This window comes from Urtica dioica, chromosome 4 (assembly GCF_054948205.1).
Source record: "Urtica dioica subsp. dioica isolate 48M chromosome 4, U.dioica_male_clone48M_v1_H2, whole genome shotgun sequence".
Lineage (NCBI taxonomy): Eukaryota > Viridiplantae > Streptophyta > Magnoliopsida > Rosales > Urticaceae > Urtica > Urtica dioica.
The window spans coordinates 49,486,049-49,507,304 of NC_142759.1; the positions used below are offsets into that span (position 1 = coordinate 49,486,049).

At 33.3% G+C, this 21,256-nt stretch overlaps 1 long non-coding RNA gene across 1 annotated transcript; it reads left to right on the top strand.

Moving 5' to 3' along the window:
- Window positions 1-1,280: 1,280 nt before the first annotated feature.
- Window positions 1,281-1,994, top strand: LOC149401827 (uncharacterized). The gene is made up of 3 exons (XR_016296402.1): window positions 1,281-1,673; window positions 1,748-1,840; window positions 1,912-1,994. It is a non-coding gene; the product is annotated as an uncharacterized LOC149401827 (long non-coding RNA).
- Window positions 1,995-21,256: the final 19,262 nt, after the last annotated feature.

Below are 21,256 nucleotides of genomic sequence, written 5' to 3' on the forward strand. Positions count from 1 at the left end.
TTGATTGAGAGAAATTGATTTGCTTTCGATATTGATTGAGCTCAGTTGATGTTGATTATTACCTGGATTTGTGAATTTGAAGTCGTTTATTTGGAAATTTCTTGATTTTGGCCGAAATTGGAAAAATTAGGGTTTTGGATGTTTGATTTGGGGTTTTTCTTTTTGTTTCAGTTGGTTTGGCGAAACCCAGACAACGACGCCCACGAACTCCCCGTCGCAGCACCGTCGTGCCTCTTGCAGCCTCGCCGTGCTCAAGTCCCGCCTACAGGTTAGCCTCTCGAAGCCTTTTCAATTGTGTTTTTAATTAATTTAGATTAATTGTAATTAGTATAATTAGTCTAATTGTTAATTAGTTAGGTAATAAATAGTTTTTTATATGTATATATGTAATAATAATGTAGTTAGTTTGATAAAATTGTTAATTATGTAATTGAAATTAATTTGATATAATTATAAAAATTGTTAATTATGTAATTTAAATTAATTTGATATAATTAGTAAAATTGGTAAATTGTTTTATGTAGTTGAAATTAATTTAGTTAGTAATTTTTCATAATTTGATTTGTATTTTGATTAGTAGTTTAGTTTGATTAGTAGTTTAGTTTATAATTAGTTAGTTAGTTTGTAATTGATTTGTAATGAATTAGTTAATTAGTTTGTAATTAATTTATTAAATGAAATTTGTTCTAATTAATTTTTGGTTTTTTAGTTTAATACTTACATGTTTAGGTTGTTTAGTTTTGATTAGTTTAGCTTAATTAAAATTGTCAAATTGAAATTGTAATTAGTTTAATAATATGTTTAACTTGTTTAGTTTTAATTTGTTTAGGTTAATTGAAATTTTCAAATTGAAATTGTAATTAGTTTAATAATATGTTTAGGTTGTTTAGTTTTGATTAGTTTAGGTTAATTAATTGAAATTGTAATTAGTTTAATAATATGTTTAAGTTGTTTAGTTTTGATTAGTTTAGGTTAATTGAAATTGTAATTAATTTAATAATATGTTTAGGTTGTTTAGTTTTGATTAGTTTAGCAACAACTCTTAATAATCGACTTCATTCGTCTTCGTCACTTAGCAATAGGATGTCGACCGCTTCGGGTTCTGGTGGAGATTCGCCACAGAGACCGGATTCTCAAGGTCTGCCACGGGAACCTGATTCCCAAGGTCCTAAGAAATCAAGGGGACCAACAACCGGCTCGACGTCGGTGTGAGCAACACAGGGTGTACCGGGTGCGAGGTGGTCAAGTGGGACCCAATAAACCAAACATTCTATCAAGAGATAAGGAAAGAAAATAAAAAGGTTGGACTATTTAACAACCGCCTCGGTGCTTTGGTGAAAACACATATCCCGCCTACGACTCGTGATTGGAGTGAAGTGACGCCCCAAACGTTGGCTGCTATTTTGAGCGCACTTCATTCCGAGTTCAGATTTGTGTACACGGATCTTGACACCGGCGAGGATCTGCCTGCGGATTGCTATCAGAATACGATTGATCAGGCTATCATTCGGAATGCCAAGAACAGGCGACGCAACCAGAAGTCCAAGCTATCAGAGAAGTTCAGGTTGGAGTTTTGTGGGAGCACAGAAAACGCTAAGGCGGAAACACCACCGGGATATAAGAAAGAGAATTGGGAGGCGGTGGTAGACGAGTTCGCAACTGACGATTGGAAGGTACGTAATGTATGATTGTAATAAATCACAATATCTTTATCAGATTGAATAATGACAAAATTAATTATTTGCAGAAAAAGTCTAATCGCAACAAGGAGAATTCGAAGAAGAAGAAGACGAGGTCGACTCAAGGATCTCTTTCTTTCTTGGCTCATCGTCATTTGAACGTAAGTTATTCTAATTTTGAAATACTTAATTTGAAATAAATTCAATACTTATATTTTCGTAACAATTGCAGAGTAAGGATGATGGGACTTTGGGCTCCGCGTTAACGACGTGGGAGCAAAAACACCATAATAGAAAAGGTGAATGGACGACAGATTGGGCGAGACGAGCACATGTAAGTCATATGTGATAATTAAGATTACGTTACTTACATAATAATTAATTTTTAATAATTTTTTTATGTGTAAAGGAGCGGATAATTACTCTACTGGCGGATCTTCAGCGACAAGCAGAAGAGCAAGGCGTAGTCTTTAACCAGGACGACGTAGAGGAGCACGCAATGCTAGAAATTCTCGGGAACCGTCAAGATTGGTACGTTGGAATAGGTCCAACGGTCCCGAGATCAACTTGGGCTATTGCTCAGGCTCAGGACGAAAACTCGTCGTCAGGCTCAGGCTCGTCGCGGCGCCGTGTTCCAGATATAGTGGTTGGCGAGCTCCAAGCTCAGGTGGCGGCACAACAACTCGCTATGGATTAGATGAGGCGAGCCAACCAACAGCAGATGGAGGAGATGCAGCGACAAATGTTCGCATTCACGCAGCAGTTTTCGCCTCAGATGTCGTCCGGCACGATGCCACAGATGTCGCCCGGCGCGATGCCACAGATGCCTCAGACGACGCCGTCGCCTCAAATGCACCCGTCGCCTCAGATGCACCCTATGCATCAGACAACGCCGCCATCAGTTTCAATGGCAGATGCTCAGACGACGCCGCCAGCTTCAGCAGATTTCCAGCGAGAGCGTACGAGCGGCAGTGGACGAGGAGGTAGCAGCAGTTCTGGAGCAAGATTTGGCGGAAGAGGCAGTAAAATGTTCAAGGAGTGGTTTACGAACCGAGGAAAAGGAAAGGGAAAAGAATGAATATTTTTTTTTAATTATTTGTCGTATATTATAATAATTATTGTAATCGAACAACAAATATTTAGTTTTTATTTTTATTATGAATATGAATTAATGAATTTTCTAATTAATAAACTATTTAGTACATATTATTTGATTATAATTATAGAATTCATAAGCATAATAAATAAATTTTTTTTTAAAAAAAACTATCGGGTGCGACTAGTCGCACCCATCAATTTGGCGGGTAGGCCAACGGGTGCGACTAGTCGCACCCAATAATTTGGCGGGTAGGTCAACGGGTGCGACTAGTCGCACCCAAAGGTTTGGCGGATAGACCTTTGGGTGCGAAAAGTCGCACCCAATGGCCTTCCCGCGGACTTTTTCGCACATTTTTTCTGACTTATGGGTGCGAATATGGGTGCGAAAAACCGCACCTAAAAGTCGCACCTAAAAGTCATGACCATCGGGTGCGAATTTTCGCACCCATGACCTTTAGGTGCGAACTTTCGGGTGCGAAAAAATCGAACCTAAAGTCGCACCTAAAGGTATCATTGGGTGCGAAAATTGACTTTCAGGTGCGAAAAAAGTCGCACCTAATGTTGTTTTTTGTACTAGTGTGAGATTTTGAAGATTCTTGTCTCTTTTGGTTGATGGTTACCATATTTTCGAGAATATGTAGGCGTATCATTAGTTTTTTATGCCTATAAAAATTTCACAAATCCTCTTCAATGCCAAAGGGGTAACGTACACGAAAAAATTGCAAAATTTAAAACTACAATAACTCTTTCAAATGGTGTGTGATTTTGAAGATTCTTGTCTCTTCTGGTTGTTGGTTACCATATTTTGGAGAATATGTAGGCGTATCATTAGTTTTCGATGCCTATAAAAATATTCACAAATCATTTTCAAAGCCAAAGGAGTTAGTACACGAAAAACATGCAAAATTTGAAACTACCATAACTCTTTCAAATCGTGTAAGATTTTGAAGATTCTTTTCTCTTTTGGTTGATGGTTACCATATTTTAAAGAATATGTAGGCGTATCATTAATTTTCGTTCCCTATAAAAATTTCACTATTCCTCTTCCAAAACCAAAGGGGTTAGTACACGAAAAATTTGCAAACGTTGAAACTAACATAACTCTTTCAAATGGTGTGAGATTTTGAAGATTCTTGTCTCTTTTGGTTGATGTTTACCATATTTTTGAAAATATGTAGGCGTACCACTTTTAATGCCTATAAAAACTTCACAAATCCTCTTCAACGCCAAAGAGGTTAGTACACGAAAAACTTGCAAAATTTGAAACTACCATAACTCTTCCAAATGGTGTGAGATTTTGAAGATTCTTGTCTCTTTTGGTTGATGGTTACCATATTTTAAGAATAGGTTGTGTAGTCATTAGTTTTCTATCCCCATAAAAATTTCTTAGCTCTTGTTCAAAGCCAATGGGGTTAGTACACGAAAAACTTACAAAATTTGAAACTACCATAACTCTTTCAAATCGTGTGAGATTTTAAAGATTCTTGTCTCTTTTGGTTGATGGTTACCATATTTAAGATAATATGTAGGCGAGTCATTAGTTTTCTATCCCCATAAAAATTTCACAAGTCCTCTTCAAAGCCAAAGGGGTTAGTACACGAAAAACTTGAAAAATTCGAAACTACCATAACTCTTCCGAATGGTGTGAGATTTTGAAGATTCTTGTCTCTTTTGGTTGATGGTTACCATCTTTTCGAGAATACGTAGGCGTATCATTAGTTTTCGATCCCTATAAAAATATCACAAATCCTCTTCAAAGTCAAAGGGGTTAGTACATGAAAAAATTGCAAAATTTGAAACTACCATAAATCTTTCAAATCGTGTCAGACTTTGAAGATTCTTGTCTCTTTTGGTTGATGGTTACCATATTTTCGAGAATATGTAGGCGTATCATTAGTTTTTTATGCGTATAAAAATTTCACAAATCCTCTTCAATGCCAAAGGGGTAACGTACACGAAAAAATTGCAAAATTTAAAACTACAATAACTATTTCTAATGGTGTGTGATTTTGAAGATTCTTGTCTCTTTTGGTTGTTGGTTACCATATTTTGGAGAATATGTAGGCGTATCGTTAGTTTTTGTTGCCTATGAAAATATTCACAAATCCTCTTCAAAGCCAAAGGAGTTAGTACACGAAAAACATGCAAAATTTGAAACTACCATAACTCTTTCAAATCGTGTAAGATTTTGAAGATTCTTGTCTCTTTTGGTTGATGGTTACCATATTTTCAAGAATATATAGGAGTATCATTAGTTTTCGATCCCTATAAAAATTTCACTATTCCTCTTCAAAACCAAAGGGGTTAGTACGCGAAAAATTTGCAAACGTTGAAACTAACATAACTCTTTCAAATGGTGTGAGATTTTGAAGATTCTTGTCTCTTTTGGTTGATGGTTACCATAGTTTTGAGAATATGTAGGCGTATCACTATTAATGTCTATAAAAACCTCTCAAATCCTCTTTAAAGCCAAAGAGGTTAGTACACGAAAAACTTGCAAAATTTGAAACTACGATAACTCTTCCGAATGTTGTGAGATTTTGAAGATTGTTGTCTCTTTTGGTTGATGGTTACCATATTTTGGAGAATATATAGGCGAGTCATTAGTTTTCTATCCCCATAAAAATTTCACAACTCCTCTTCAAAGCCAAAGGGGTTAGTACACGAAAAACTTGCAAAATTTGAAACTACCATAACTCTTCCGAATGGTGTGAGATTTTAAAGATTCTTGTCTCTTTTGGTTGATGGTTACCATATTTTTGAGAATATGTAGGCGTATCATTAGTTTTATATCCTTATAAAAATTTCACAAATTCTCTTCAAAGCAAAAGGGGTTAGTACACAAAAAACATGCAAAATTTGAAACTACCATAACTCTTCCGAATGGTTTGATATTTTGAAGATTCTTGTCTCTTTTAGTTGGTGGTTAACATATTTTGGAGAATATGTAGGCACATCATTAGTTTTCTAGATATAAAAATTTCACAAATCCTCTTCAAAGCCAAACCAGTTATTACACGTAAAACTTGCAAAATTTGAAACTACCATAACTCTTTCAAATCGTGTAAGATTTTGAAGATTCTTGTCTGTTTTGGTTGATGGTAACCATATTTTCAAGAATATGTAGGCGTATCATTAGTTTTCGATCCCTATAAAAATTTCACTATTCCTCTTCAAAACCAAAGGGGTTAGTACACGAAAAACTTGCAAACGTTGAAACTATCATAACTCTTCCAAATGGTGTGAGATTTTGAAGATTCTTGTCTCTTTTGGTTGATGGTTACAATATTTTTTAGAATATGTAGGCGTATCACTTTTAATGCCTATAAAAATATTCATAAATCCTCTTCAAAGCCAAAGGTGTTGGTACACGAAAAACATGCAAAATTTGACACTACCATAACTCTTTCAAATCGTGTGAGATTTTGAAGATTCTTGTCTCTTTAGGTTGATGGTTACCATATTTTCAAGAATATATAGGCATATCATTAGTTTTCGATGCCTATAAAAATTTCACAAATCCTCTTCAAATCCAAAGGGGTTAGTACACGAAAAACTTGTAAAATTTGAAACTACCATAACTCTTCCTAATGGTGTGAGATTTTAAAGATTCTTGACTCTTTTGGTTAATGGTTACCATATTTTCGAGAATATGTAGGCGTATCATTAGTTTTCAATGCCTATAAAAATTGCACAAATCCTCTTCAAAGCCAAAGGGATTAGTACTCGAAAAACTTGTAAAATTTGAAACTACCATAACTCTTCCGAATGGTGTGAGATTTTGAAGATTCTTGTCTCTTTTGGTTGATGGTTACCATATTTTCGAGAATACGTAGGCGTATCATTAGTTTTCGATCGCTATAAAAATTTCACAAATCATCTTCAAAGTCAAAGGGGTTAGTACACGAAAAAATTGTAAAATTTGAAACTACCATAACTCCTTCAAATGGTGTGTGATGTTAAAGATTCTTGTCTCTTTTGGTTGTTGGTTACGATATTTTGGAGAATATGTAGGCGTATCATTAGTTTTTGATGTGGTAATCAACAACAAAAACATACAAGAATCTTTAAAATCACACACCATTTGAAAGAGTAATGGTAGTTTCAAATTTTGCAATTTTTAGGTGTACTAACCATTTTGGATTTGAAGAGGATTTGTGAAATTTTTATAGGGATTGAAAACTGATGAAACGCCTACATATTCTCCAAAATATGGTAACCAACAACCAAAAGAGACAAGAATCTTCAAAATCACACACAATTTGAAAGAGTTATGGTCATTTCAAATTTTGCATGTTTTTCGTGTACTAGCCCCTTTGTCTTTGAAGAGGATTTGAGAATATTTTTATAGGCATTGAAAACTAATGATACGCCTACATATTCTGGAAAATATGTTAACCTTCAACCAAAAGAGACAAGAATCTTCAAAATCTCACACTATTCGGAAGAGTTATGGTAATTTCAAATGTTGCAGGTCCCTTTGTCTTTGAAGAGGATTTGTGAAATTTTTATAGGCATTGAAAACTAATGATACACCTACATTCTTAAAAATATGGTAACCATCAACCTAAAGAGACAAGAATCATCAAAATCTCACACGATTTGAAAGAGTTATGGTAGTTTCAAATTTTGTATGTTTTTCGTATACTAACCCCTTTGGCTTTGAAGAGGATTTGTGTATATTTTTTCAGGTATCGAAAACTAATGATACGCCTACATATTCTCCAAAATATGGTAACCAACAACCAAAAGAGACAAGAATCTTCAAAATCACACACCATTTGAAAGAGTAATGGTAGTTTAAAATTTTGCAATTTTTACGTGTACTAACCCTTTTGGCTCTGAAGAGGATTTGTGAAATTTTTATAGGGATCGAAAACAGATGATACGCCTACATATTCTCCTAAATCTGGTAACCAACAACCAAAAGAGACAAGAATCTTCAAAATCATACACAATTTGAAAGAGTTATGGTAATTTCAAATTTTGCAATTTTTTCGTCTAGTAACCCCTTTGACTTTGAAGAGGATTTGTGAAATTTTTATAGGGATCGAAAACTAATGATACACCTACATATTTTCGAAGACATAATAACCATCAACCTAAAGAGACATGAATCTTCAAAATCTCACACCATTTGAAAGAGTTATGGTAGTCTCAAATTTTGTAAGTTTATCGTGTAGTAACCCCTTTAGCTTTAAAGAAGATTAGTGAAATTTTTATAGGCATTAAAAACTAATGATACATCTCTATATTCTCGAAACTATGGTAACCATCAACAAAAAGTGAAAAGAATTTTCAAAATCTCACACCATTCGGAAGAGTTATGGTAATTTCAAGTGTTGCAAGTTTTTCGTGTACTAACCCCTTAGGCTTTGAAGACGATTTGTGAAATTTTTATAGGCATTGAAAACTAATGATACGCCTACCGATTCTCGAAAATATGGTAACCATCAACCTAAAGAGAAAGAATCTTCAAAATCTCACCCGATTTGAAAGAGTTATGGTAGTTTCAAATTTTGTATGTTTTTCGTGTACTAATGCCTTTTGCTTTGAAGAGGATTTGTGAATATTTTTATAGGCAACAAAAACTAATGATACACCTACATATTCTCCAAAATATGATAACAAACAACCAAAAGAGACAAGAATCTTCAAAATCATACACCATTTGAAAGAGTTATGGTAGTTTTAAATTTTTTAATTTTCTCGTGTACGTTACCCCTTTGGCTTTGAAGAGGAATCGTGAAATTTTTATAGGTATAAAAAACTAATGATACTCCTAAATATTCTTCAAAATATTGTAACCATCAACCAAAAGAGACAAGAGTCTTAAAACTCTCTCACGATTTAAAAGAGTTATGGTAGTTTTAAATTTTACTTTTTTTTCGTGTACTAACCCCTTTGCCTTTGAAGATGATTTGTGAATAATTATTATAGGCATCGAAAACTAATGATACGCCTACATATTCTCGAAAATATTGTAACCATCAACCAAAAGAGACAAGAATCTTCAATATCTCACACCATTTATAAGAGTTATGGTAGTTTCAAATTTTTCAAGTTTATCGTGTACTAACGTTACCCTTTGGCTTTGAAGAGGAATTGTGAATTTTTTATAGGGATCAAAAACTAATGATATGCCTACATATTCTCGAAAATATGGTAACCAACAAACAAAAGAGACAAGAATCTTCAAAATCACACACAATTTGAAAGTGTTATGGTAATTTCAACTTTTACAATTTTTTTGTGTACTAACCCCTTTAACTTTGAAGAGGATTTGTGAAATTTTTATAGGGATAGAAAACTAATGATACACCTACATATTCTTGAAAATATAATAACCATTAACCAAAAGAGACAAGAATCTTAAAAATTACAAACCATTTGAAAGAGTTATGGTAGTTTCAATTTTTGCAATTTTATCGTGTACATCCCTTTGGCTTTGAAGAGAAATTGTGAAATTTTTATAGGCATCGAAAACTAATGATACGCCTACATATTATCGAAAATATGGTAACCATCAACCAAAAGAAACAAGAATCTTCAAAATCTCACACTATTCGGAAGAGTTATGGTAATTTCAAATGTTGCAAGTTTTTTTATGTACTAACCCCTTTGTCTTTGAAGAGGATTTGTGAAATTTTTATAGGCATTGAATGTTGGAATTGATCTAGGGTTTAAGAAAAAGATTAAACGCTTCGGGAAGCGGCGGAATTTTAAAAAATTTCTTTTCAAGTAAAAACAGTTTTTACTAACCTAGACAAAGAAGCAAGTACATGTAATTAAAAACCAATATGAGCTAAGAGTTTACTAACCTTTCTTGAAGCTTTAACTTTGAAGAAGCTTTTGGAAAGTTTTCAACGCTCGTCTCCCCTCGCAGCACGTCTCTCTTCCTTTCCTCGGCACCTCGAGCAACCACGAAAGTTTCTATCACTAAATCACTCGAAAAGAAGGAATCAGTGAGTGGGCACTTTTAAACACTACGACTTAAGAACGAGTCTCGAAGTCGCAGAGCTAAACACTAGGTCGAGTGAGGACCTAGGTGCCAAGACAAGAAAAAATCGAAAATAAACTAGAGAGAGGGAGAGAGGATTTTCGGCCACAATGTCTAGAGAGAGAGTCTCTCAATCTCTAACTTGTGTGGAATGAATGGAATGAGAAGAATGAGGCTCCTATTTATAGGAAAGGTCTTACCTTCAATAAGGTAGTTTCCTCTTCTATAGAATATCACATATTCATGAGCAAAATAACCCTTATTTCTTATTCCATTTGGGCGCCCAAGGCAGCCTTCTAGAAGGCTAGGATTTGTTTCCTTTTTTGTTCCTTGGCTTGCCTATTACTCTCTTGGCCGAAATACCTTGTGCATCCTTATGCAAATTTGTTTACTCTTTTTCATTTGGCAAGTATCTAAATACATTTATGCACAAAATAATTTCCCTTTCTCTTTGGGTAGTGGGCGCCTATTATGTCTAGAAAAAGGCTTCTAGAATTTTCTTCACTTGTTCATGACAACATAAGAAAAAGCCCATTTAGAATTTTCAATAAAATTCTTATGAAATGAAATTAATTCACAAGGCCCAATGATCAAGACATGGCCGAGTGACATTAAGTCATCAAATGAACTTGTCAAAAAATTTATTGACATTCATTTCATCCTTTGTCTCAAAAGACAAAAATACCCTTTTAACTATTTTCGTTCTTGTTTTGACTTAGCTTCCAGTTTAACTATTCCTATCGATGTGATTCGTGACAGTGACCTCATGGACCCAAATGAACAAAGCTTGAGCTAAACACTTGGACTCAAAAGTTCACAAACATTTTCCAAGTTTAGCTTAATGCCAACTGACTCCACTAAAGAGCTGACACTGAAAATCTCTCGGTTCAAATGAATTTATTTTCTACTCAAGAATTCGACTTAATTATGATGAGCGGATCCACTGAATATTATCTATGTTTACCCTTCATGAATGTCATCAGCTAGTCGGGATTTACTAAATTACCATTTTACCCTTCTAGCTGTTATTTCCTCAACTCCTTTGTCGCTTGTGAATAAGTTAGAAACAATGTATTGACGAGGAGCTAACAAGTCACATTGTTTCATCCAAAAGAGTCAGGACTCAATTTAGACACTGGCGAGTTCATTTATTCACACTCCAAGGGACAAAGCATGAGGTGACATACATTGCATTTCAGCAATCTTGTACATGAATTCCATATCTATGAGAACTTCACAAAGTTACTCATGACAGACTCACAACTTAGTACTTCACCAATAGGCCTTGTTCGGAATCACATAGTGAGTCCGAACTTTGACTTTCTCAAATGAGAATACTAAGGTGTGAAATGGCATGTCTCATTTCAGGATTAAGGTAAGCATGATGCAATTCATACATAGTGACTTCGAGACATAAGAGGTTAAATGGTTTGTTCTTATATTGTCTCTAGAAGTGCACTGGTCAATTCAGTACCTTCGGAAGATACCTAGAAGAACTATAGAGTCCCCAACTCTCAATGCCTCATAACCAGACATCATAGATTCTTCTAACAATCATACTGAGGTCAATAGTCCTTTGACCCTAAGATTGCGAATATATCATTTTAAGCAAACTACAAAGAGTTTGTTCATGCAAATCTACATTTGTCTCTTCGTAAGTTGTTAAGTTTGTTTATGGACTAAAAGACTAAGGTTTTATCATAAAGCTTCAAACAAAGAAAGAATGAATGAACGTTTCAACTTTATTAATGAATAGATAGGCAATTACAAGCAAGAGTCTTCATGAGACTTTATTACATCAAATGTACAAAATAAAGACTACAACTCTTCTTTTGGGCACCATTGACAACATTGAAAACTAATGATACGCCTACATATTCTAAAAAATATGGTAACCATCAACCTATAGAGACAAGAATCTTCAAAATCTCACACGATTTGAAAGAGTTATGGTAGTTTCAAATTTTGTATGTTTTTCGTGTACTAATCCCTTTGGCTTTGAAAAGGATTTGTGTATATTTTTAAAGGTATCTAAAATTAATGATACGCCTACATATTCTCCAAAATATGGTAACCAACAACCAAAAGAGTCAAGAATCTTCAAAATCACACACCATTTGAAAGAGTAATAGTAGTATCAAATTTTGCAATTTTTACGTGTACTAACCCTTTTGGCTTTGAAGATGATTTGTGAAATTTTTATAGCGATCGAAAACTAATGATACGCCTACATATTCTCCAAAATATGGTAACCAACAACCAAAAGAGACCAGAATCTTCAAAATCACACACAATTAGAAAGAGTTATGGTAATTTCAAATTTTGCAATTTTTTCGTGTACTAACCCCTTTGGCTCTGAAGAGGATTTGTGAAATTTTTATATATAGAAAACTAATGATACGCCTACATATTCTCGAAAATATGGTAACAACCAACCAAAAGAGACAAGAATCTTCAAAATAACACACAATTTGAAAGAGTTATGGTAATTTCAAATTTTACAATTTTTTCGTGTAGTAACCCCTTTGACTTTGAAGAGGATTTGTGAAATTTTTATAGGGATCAAAAACTAATGATACACTTACATATTCTCAAAAATATAATAACCATCAACCAAAAGAGACAAGAATCTTAAAAATCACAAACCATTTGAAAGAGTTATGGTAGTTTCAATTTTTGCAATTTTATCGTGTACTAAAACCTTTGGCTTTGAAGAGAAATTGTGAAATTTTTATAGGCATCGAAAACTAATGATACGCCTACATATTCTCGAAAATATGGTAACCATCAACCAAAAGAGATAAGAATCTTCAAAATCTCACAATATTCGGAAGAGTTATGGTAATTTCAAATGTTGCAAGTTTTTTCATGTACGTTACCTTTGTCTTTGAAGAGGATTTGTGAAATTTTTATAGGCATTGAAAACTAATGATACGCCTAAATATTCTAAAAAATATGGTAACCATCAACCTAAAGAGACAAGAATCTTCAAAATCTCACACGATTTGAATGAGTTATGGTAGTTTCAAATTTTGTATGTTTTTCGTGTACTAATCCCTTTGTCTTTGAAGAGGATTTGTGTATATTTTTACAGGTATCAAAAATTAATGATACGCCTACATATTCTCCAAAATATGGTAACCAACAACCAAAAGAGACAAGAATCTTCAAAATCACACACCATTTGAAAGAGTAATGGTAGTTTCAAATTTTGCAATTTTTACATGTACTAACCCTTTTGGCGTTGAAGAGGATTTGTGAAATTTTTATAGGGATCAAAAACTGATGATACGCCTACATATTCTCCAAAATATGGTAACCAACAACCAAAAGAGACAAGAATCTTAAAAATCACAAACCAGTTGAAAGAGTTATGGTAGTTTCAATTTTTGCAATTTTATCGTGTACTAAAACCTTTGGCTTTGAAGAGAAATTGTGAAATTTTTATAGGCATCGAAAACTAATGATATGCCTACATATTCTCGAAAATATGGTAACCATCAACCAAAAGAGACAAGAATCTTCAAAATCTCACACTATTCGGAAGAGTTATGGTAATTTCAAATGTTGCAAGTTTTTTCATGTACTAACCCCTTTGTCTTTGAAGAGGATTTGTGAAATTTTTATAGGCATTGAAAACTAATGATACGCCTAAATATTCTAAAAAATATGGTAACCATCAACCTAAAGAGACAAGAATCTTCAAAATCTCACACGATTTGAAAGAGTTATGGTAGTTTCAAATTTTGTATGTTTTTCGTGTACTAATCCCTTTGCCTTTGAAGAGGATTTGTGTATATTTTTACAGGTATCGAAAATTAATGATACGCCTACATATTCTCCAAAATATCGTAACCAACAACCAAAAGAGACAAGAATCTTCAAAATCACACACCATTTGAAAGAGTAATGGTAGTTTCAAATTTTGCAATTTTTACGTGTACTAACCCTTTTGGCTTTGAAGAGGATTTGTGAAATTTTTATAGGGATCAAAAACTGATGATACGCCTACATATTCTCCAAAATATGGTAACCAACAACCAAAAGAGACAAGAATCTTAAAAATCACAAACCATTTGAAAGAGTTATGGTAGTTTCAATTTTTGCAATTTTATCGTGTACTAAAACCTTTGGCGTTGAAGAGAAATTGTGAAATTTTTATAGGCATCGAAAACTAATGATATGCCTACATATTCTCGAAAATATGGTAACCATCAACCAAAAGAGACAAGAATCTTCAAAATCTCACACTATTCGGAAGAGTTATGGTAATTTCAAATGTTGCAAGTTTTTTCATGTACTAACCCCTTTGTCTTTGAAGAGGATTTGTGAAATTTTTATAGGCATTGAAAACTAATGATACGCCTACTTATTCTAAAAAATATGGTAACCATCAACCTAAAGAGACAAGAATCTTCAAAATCTCACACGATTTGAAAGAGTTATGGTAGTTTCAAATTTTGTATGTTTTTCGTGTACTAATCCCTTTGGCATTGAAGAGGATTTGTGTATATTTTTACAGGTATCGAAAATTAATGATACGCCTACATATTCTCCAAAATATCGTAACCAACAACCAAAAGAGACAAGAATCTTCAAAATCACACACCATTTGAAAGAGTAATGGTAGTTTCAAATTTTGCAATTTTTACGTGTACTAACCCTTTTGGCTTTGAAGAGGATTTGTGAAATTTTTATAGAGATCAAAAACTGATGATACGCCTACATATTCTCCAAAATATGGTAACCAACAACCAAAAGAGACAAGAATCTTAAAAATCACAAACCATTTGAAAGAGTTATGGTAGTTTCAATTTTTGCAATTTTATCGTGTACTAAAACCTTTGGCGTTGAAGAGAAATTGTGAAATTTTTATAGGCATCGAAAACTAATGATATGCCTACATATTCTCGAAAATATGGTAACCATCAACCAAAAGAGACAAGAATCTTCAAAATCTCACACTATTCGGAAGAGTTATGGTAATTTCAAATGTTGCAAGTTTTTTCATGTACTAACCCCTTTGTCTTTGAAGAGGATTTGTAAAATTTTTATAGGCATTGAAAACTAATGATACGCCTACTTATTCTCAAAAATATGGTAACCATCAACCTAAAGAGACAAGAATCTTCAAAATCTAACACGATTTGAAAGAGTTATGGTAGTTTCAAATTTTGTATGTTTTTCGTGTACTAATCCCTTTGGCTTTGAAGAGGATTTGTGTATATTTTTACAGGTATCGAAAATTAATGATACGCCTACATATTCTCCAAAATACGGTAACCAATAACCAAAAGAGACAAGAATCTTCAAAATCACACACCATTTGAAAGAGTAATGGTAGTTTCAAATTTTGCAATTTTTACGTGTACTAACCCTTTTGGCTTTGAAGAGTATTTATCAAATTTTTACAGGGATCGAAAACTGATGAGACGCCTACATATTCTCCAAAATATGGTAACCAACAACCAAAAGAGACAAGAATCTTCAAAATCACACACAATTCGAAAGAGTTATGGTAATTTCAAATTTTGCAATTTTTTCGTGTACTAACCCCTTTGGCTCTGAAGAGGATTTGTGAAATTTTTATGTATAGAAAACTAATGATACGCCTACATATTCTCGAAAACATGGTAACCAACAACCAAAAGAGACAAGAATCTTCAAAATCACACACAATTTAAAAGAGTTATGGTAATTTCAAATTTTACAATTTTTTCGTGTAGTAACCCCTTTGACATTGAAGAGGATTTGTGAAATTTTTATAGGGATCGAAAACTAATGATACACCTACATATTCTCAAAAATATAATAACCATCAACCAAAAGAGACAAGAATCTTAAAAATAACAAACCATTTGAAAGAGTTATGGTAGCTTCAATTTTTTGCAATTTTATCGTGTACTAAAAACTTTGGTTTTGAAGAGAAATTGTGAAATTTTTATAGGCATCAAAAACTAATGATATGCCTACATATTCTCGAAAATATGGTAACCATCAACCAAAAGAGACAAGAATCTTCAAAATCTCACACTATTCGGAAGAGTTATGGTAATTTCAAATGTTGCAAGTTTTTTCATGTACTAACCCCTTTGTCTTTGAAGAGGATTTGTGAAATTTTTATAGGCATTGAAAACTAATGATACGCCTACATATGCTAAAAAATATGGTAACCATCAACCTAAAGAGACAAGAATCTTCAAAATCTCACACGATTTGAAAGAGTTATGGTAGTTTCAAATTTTGTATGTTTTTCGTGTACTAATAGCTTTGGCTTTGAAGAGGATTTGTGTATATTTTTACAGGTATCGTAAACTAATGATACGCCTACATATTCTCCATAACATGGTAGCCAACAACCAAAAGAGGCAAGAATTTTCAAAATCACACACCATTTGAAAGAGTAATGGTAGTTTCAAATTTTGCAATTTTTACGTGTACTAACCCCTTTGACTTTGAAGAGGATTTGTGAAATTTTTATAGGGATCGAAAACTGATGATACACCTACATATTTTCGAAAATATAATAACCATCAACCAAAAGAGACAAGAATCTTCAAAATCTCTCACCATTCGAAAGAGTTATGGTAGTTTCAAATTTTGCATGTTTTTCGTGTACTAACCCCTTTAGCTTTGAAGAAGATTAGTGTAATTTTTATTGGCATTGAAAACTAATGATACGCCTACATATACTCGAAAATATGGTGACCATCAACCTAAAGAGACAAGAATCTTAAAAATCTCACACCATTTGAAAGAGTTATGGTAGTTTCAAATTTTGTATGTTTTTCGTGTACTAACCCCTTTGTCTTTGAAGAGGATTTGTGTATATTTTTATAGGTATTGAAAACTAATGATACGCCTACATATTCTCCAAAATATGGTAACCATCAACCAAAAGAGACAACAATCTTCAAAATCACACACTATTTGAACGAGTAATGGTAGTTTCAAATTTTGCACTTTTTACGTGTACTAAGCCTCTCGGCTTTGAAGATGATTTGTGTTATTTGTATAGGGATGAAAACTGGTGATACGCCTACATATTCTCCAAAATGTGGTATCCAACAACCAAAAGAGACAAGAATCTTCAAAATCATACACAATTTGATAGAGTTATGGCAATTTCAAATTTTGCAATTTTTTCGTTTACTAACCCCTTTTACTTTGAAGAGGATTTGTGAAATCTGTATAGGGATCGAAAAACTAATGATATACCTAAATATTCTTAAAAATATAATAACCATCAACCAAAAGAGACAAGAATCTTCAAAATCTCACACCATTCGGAAGTGTTATGGTAGTTTCAAATTTGGCAAGTTTTTCGTGTACTAACCCCTTTGGCTTTGAAGAGGATTTGTGAAATTTTTATAGGCATCGAAAACTAATGATACGCCTACATATTTTCGAAAACATGGTATACATTGACCAAAAGAGACAAGAATCTTCAATATCTCACACCATATGAAAGAGTTATGGCAGTTTCAAATTTTGCAATTTTTTCGTGTACTAACCCCTTTGGCTTTGAAGAGGATTTTTGAAATTTTTATAGGCATTGAAAACTAATGCTACGTCTACATATTCTTGAAAACATGGTAACCACCGACCAGAAGAGACAACAATCTTCAAAATCTCACACCATATGAAAGAGTTATGGCAGTTTAAAATTTTGCAATTTTTTCGTGAACTAACCCCTTTGACTTTGAAGAGGATTTGTGATATTTTTATAGGCATCGAAAATTAATTATACATCTACATATTCTTGAAAACATGGTATCCATCGACAAAAAGAGACAAGAATCTCCAAAATCTCATACCATATGAAAGAGTTATGGCAGTTTCAAATTTTGTAATTTTTTCGTGTACAAAAAGAGACAAGAATCTTCAAAATCTCACACCAGATGAAAGAGTTATGGCAGTTTCAAATTTTGCAATTTTTTCATGTACTAACCCCTTTGGCTTTGAAGAGGATTTGTGAAATTTTTATAGGGATCCAAAACTAATGATACGCCTACATATTCTCGAAAACATGGTAAGCACCGACCAAAAGAGACAAGAATCTTCAAAATCTCACACAATATGAAAGAGTTATGGCAGTTTCAAATTTTGCAATTTTTTCGTGTACTAACCCCTTTAGCTTTGAAGAGGATTTGTGAAATTTTTATATGCATCGAAAACTAATGCTACTTCTACATATTCTCGAAAACATGGTAACCACCGACCAAACGAGACAAGAATCTTCAAAATTTCACACCATATGAATGAGTTATGGCAGTTTCAAATTTTGCAATTTTTTCGTGTACTAACCCCTTTGGCTTTGAAGAGGATTTGTGAAATTTTTATAGGGATCCAAAACTAATGATAAGCCTACATATTCTAAAAAATATGGTAACCATCGACCAAAAGAGACAAGAATCTTCAAAATCTCTCACCATATGAAAGAGTTATGTCAGTTTCAAATTTTGCAATTTTTTCGTGAACCAACCCCTTTGGCTTTGAAGAGGATTTGTGATATTTTTACAGGCATCGAAAACTAATGATATGTCTACATATTCTCGAAAACATGGTATCCACCGACCAAAAGAGACAAGAATCTTCAAAATCTCACACCATATGAAAGAGTTATGGCAGTTTCAAATTTTGCAATTTTTTTCGTGTACTAACCCCTTTGGCTTTGAAGAGGATATGTGAAATTTTTACAGGCATCGAAAACTAATGATATGTCTACATATTCTCGAAAACATGGTATCCACCGACCAAAAGAGACAAGAATTATCAAAATCTCACACCATATGAAAGAATTATGGCAGTTTCAAATTTTGCAATTTTTCTTGTACTAACCCCTTCGGCTTTGAAGAGGATTTGTGATACTTTTAGGCATCGAAAACTAATGATACGTCTACATATTCTCGAAAACATGGTAACCATCGACCAAATGAGACAAGAATCTTCAAAATCTCACAACATATGAAAGAGTTATGCCAGTTTCAAATTTTACAATTTTTTCGTATACTAACCCCTTTGGCTTTGAAGAGGATTTTTGAAATTTTTATAGGCATCGAAAACTAATGCTTCGTCTACATATTCTCGAAAACATGGTAACCACCGACCAAAAGAGACAAGAATCTTCAAAATCTCACACCATATGAAAGAGTTATGGCAGTTTCAAATTTTGCAATTTTTTTCGTGTACTAACCACTTTGGCTTGGAAGAGGAAATGTGAAATTTTTATAGGCATCGAAAACTAATGATACGCCTATATATTCATGAAAACATTGTAACCATCGACCAAAAGAGACAAGAATCTTCAAAATCCCACACCATATGAAAGAGTTCTGGCAGTTTCAAATTTTGCAATTTTTTCTTGTACTAACCCATTTGGCTTTGAAGAGGATTTGTCATATTTTTAGGCATCGAAAACTAATGATACGTCTATATATTCTCGAAAACATGGTAACCATCGACCAAAGTAGACAAGAATCTTCAAAATCTCACACCATATGAAAGAGTTATGACAGTTTCAAATTTTGCAATTTTTTCGTGCACTAACCCCTTTGGCTTTGAAGAGGATTTGTTAAATTTTTATAGGCATCGAAAAGTAATGATATGCCTATATATTCTCGAAAACATGATAACCATCGACCAAAAGAGACAAGAATCTTCAAAATCTCACACCATATGAAAGAGTTATGGCAGTTTCAAATTTTGCAATTTTTTCGTGTACTAACCCTTTTGGCTTTGATGAGGATTTGTGAAATTTTTATAGGGATCCAAAACTAATGATACGCCTACATATTCTCGAAAATATGGTAACCATCGACCAAAACAGACAAGAATCTTCAAAATCTCACACCATATGAATGAGTTATGGCAATTTCAAATTTTGCAATTTTTTCGTATACTAACTCATTTGGCTTTGAAGAGGATTTGTGAAATTTTTATAGGGATCCAAAACTAATGATACGCCTACATATTCTCAAAAATATTGTAACCATCGACCAAAAGAGACAAGAATCTTCAAAATCTCACACCATATGAAAGAGTTATGGCAGTTTAAAATTGCAATTTTTTCGTGTACGAACCCCTTTGGCTTTGAAGAGGATTTGTGATATTTTTATAGACAGCGAAAACTAATGATACGTCTACATATTCTCGAAAACATGGTATCCACCGACCAAAAGAGACAAGAATCTTCAAAATCTCACACCGTATGAAAGAGTTATTGCAGTTTCAAATTTTGTAATTTTTTCTTGTACTAACCCCTTTGGCTTTGAAGAGGATTTGTGATATTTTTAGGCATCGAAAACTAATGATACGTCTACATATTCTCGAAAACATGGTAACCATCGACTAAAATAGACAAGAATCTTCAAAATCTCACACCATATGAAAGAGTTATGGCAGTTTCAAATTTTGTAATTTTTTCGTGTACTAACCCCTTTGGCTTTGAAGAGGATTTGTGAAATTTTTATAGGTATCCAAAACTAATGATACGCCTACGTATTCTCGAAAATATGGTAACCATCGACCAAAACAGACAAGAATCTTCAAAATCTCACACCATATGAAAGAGTTATAGCAGTTTCAAATTTTGCAATTTTTTCGTACACTAACCCCTTTGGCTTTGAAGAGGATTTGTGAAATTTTTATAGGCAACGAAAACTAATGATAAGCCTACATATTCTCGAAAACATGGTAACTATCGACCAAAAGAGACAAGCATCTTCAAAATCTCACACCATATAAAAGAGTTATGGCACTTTCAAAGTTTGCAATTTTTCCGTGTACTAACCCTTTTGGCTTTGAAGAGAATTTGTGAAATTTTTATAGGGATCCAAAACTAATGATACGCCTACATATTCTAAAAAATATGGTAACCATCGACCAAAACAGACAAGAATCTTCAAAATCTCACACCATATGAAAGAGTTATAGCAGTTTCAAATTTTGCAATTTTTTCGTATACTAACCCCTTTGGCTTTGAAGAGGATTTGTGAAATTTTTATAGGCATCGAAAACTAATGATACGCTTACATATTCTCGAAAACATGGTAACCATCGACCAAAAGAGACAAGAATCTTCAAAATCTCACACCATATGAAAGAGTTATGGCAGTTTCAAATTTTACAATTTTTTCGTGTACTAACCCATTTGGCTTTGAAGAGGATTTGTGAAATTTTTATAGGGATCCAAAACTAATGATTCGCCTACATATTCTCGAAAATATGGTAACCATCGACCAAAACAGACAAGAATCTTCAAAATCTCACACCATATGAAAGAGTTATAGCAGTTTCAAATTTTGCAATTTTTTCGTATACTTACCCCTTTGGCTTTGAAGAGGATTTGTGAAATTTTTATAGGGATCCAAAATTAATGATACACCTACATATTCTAAAAAATATGGTAACCATCGACCAAAACAGACAAGAATCTTAAAAATTTTGGCAGTTTCAAATTTTGCAATTATTTCGTGTA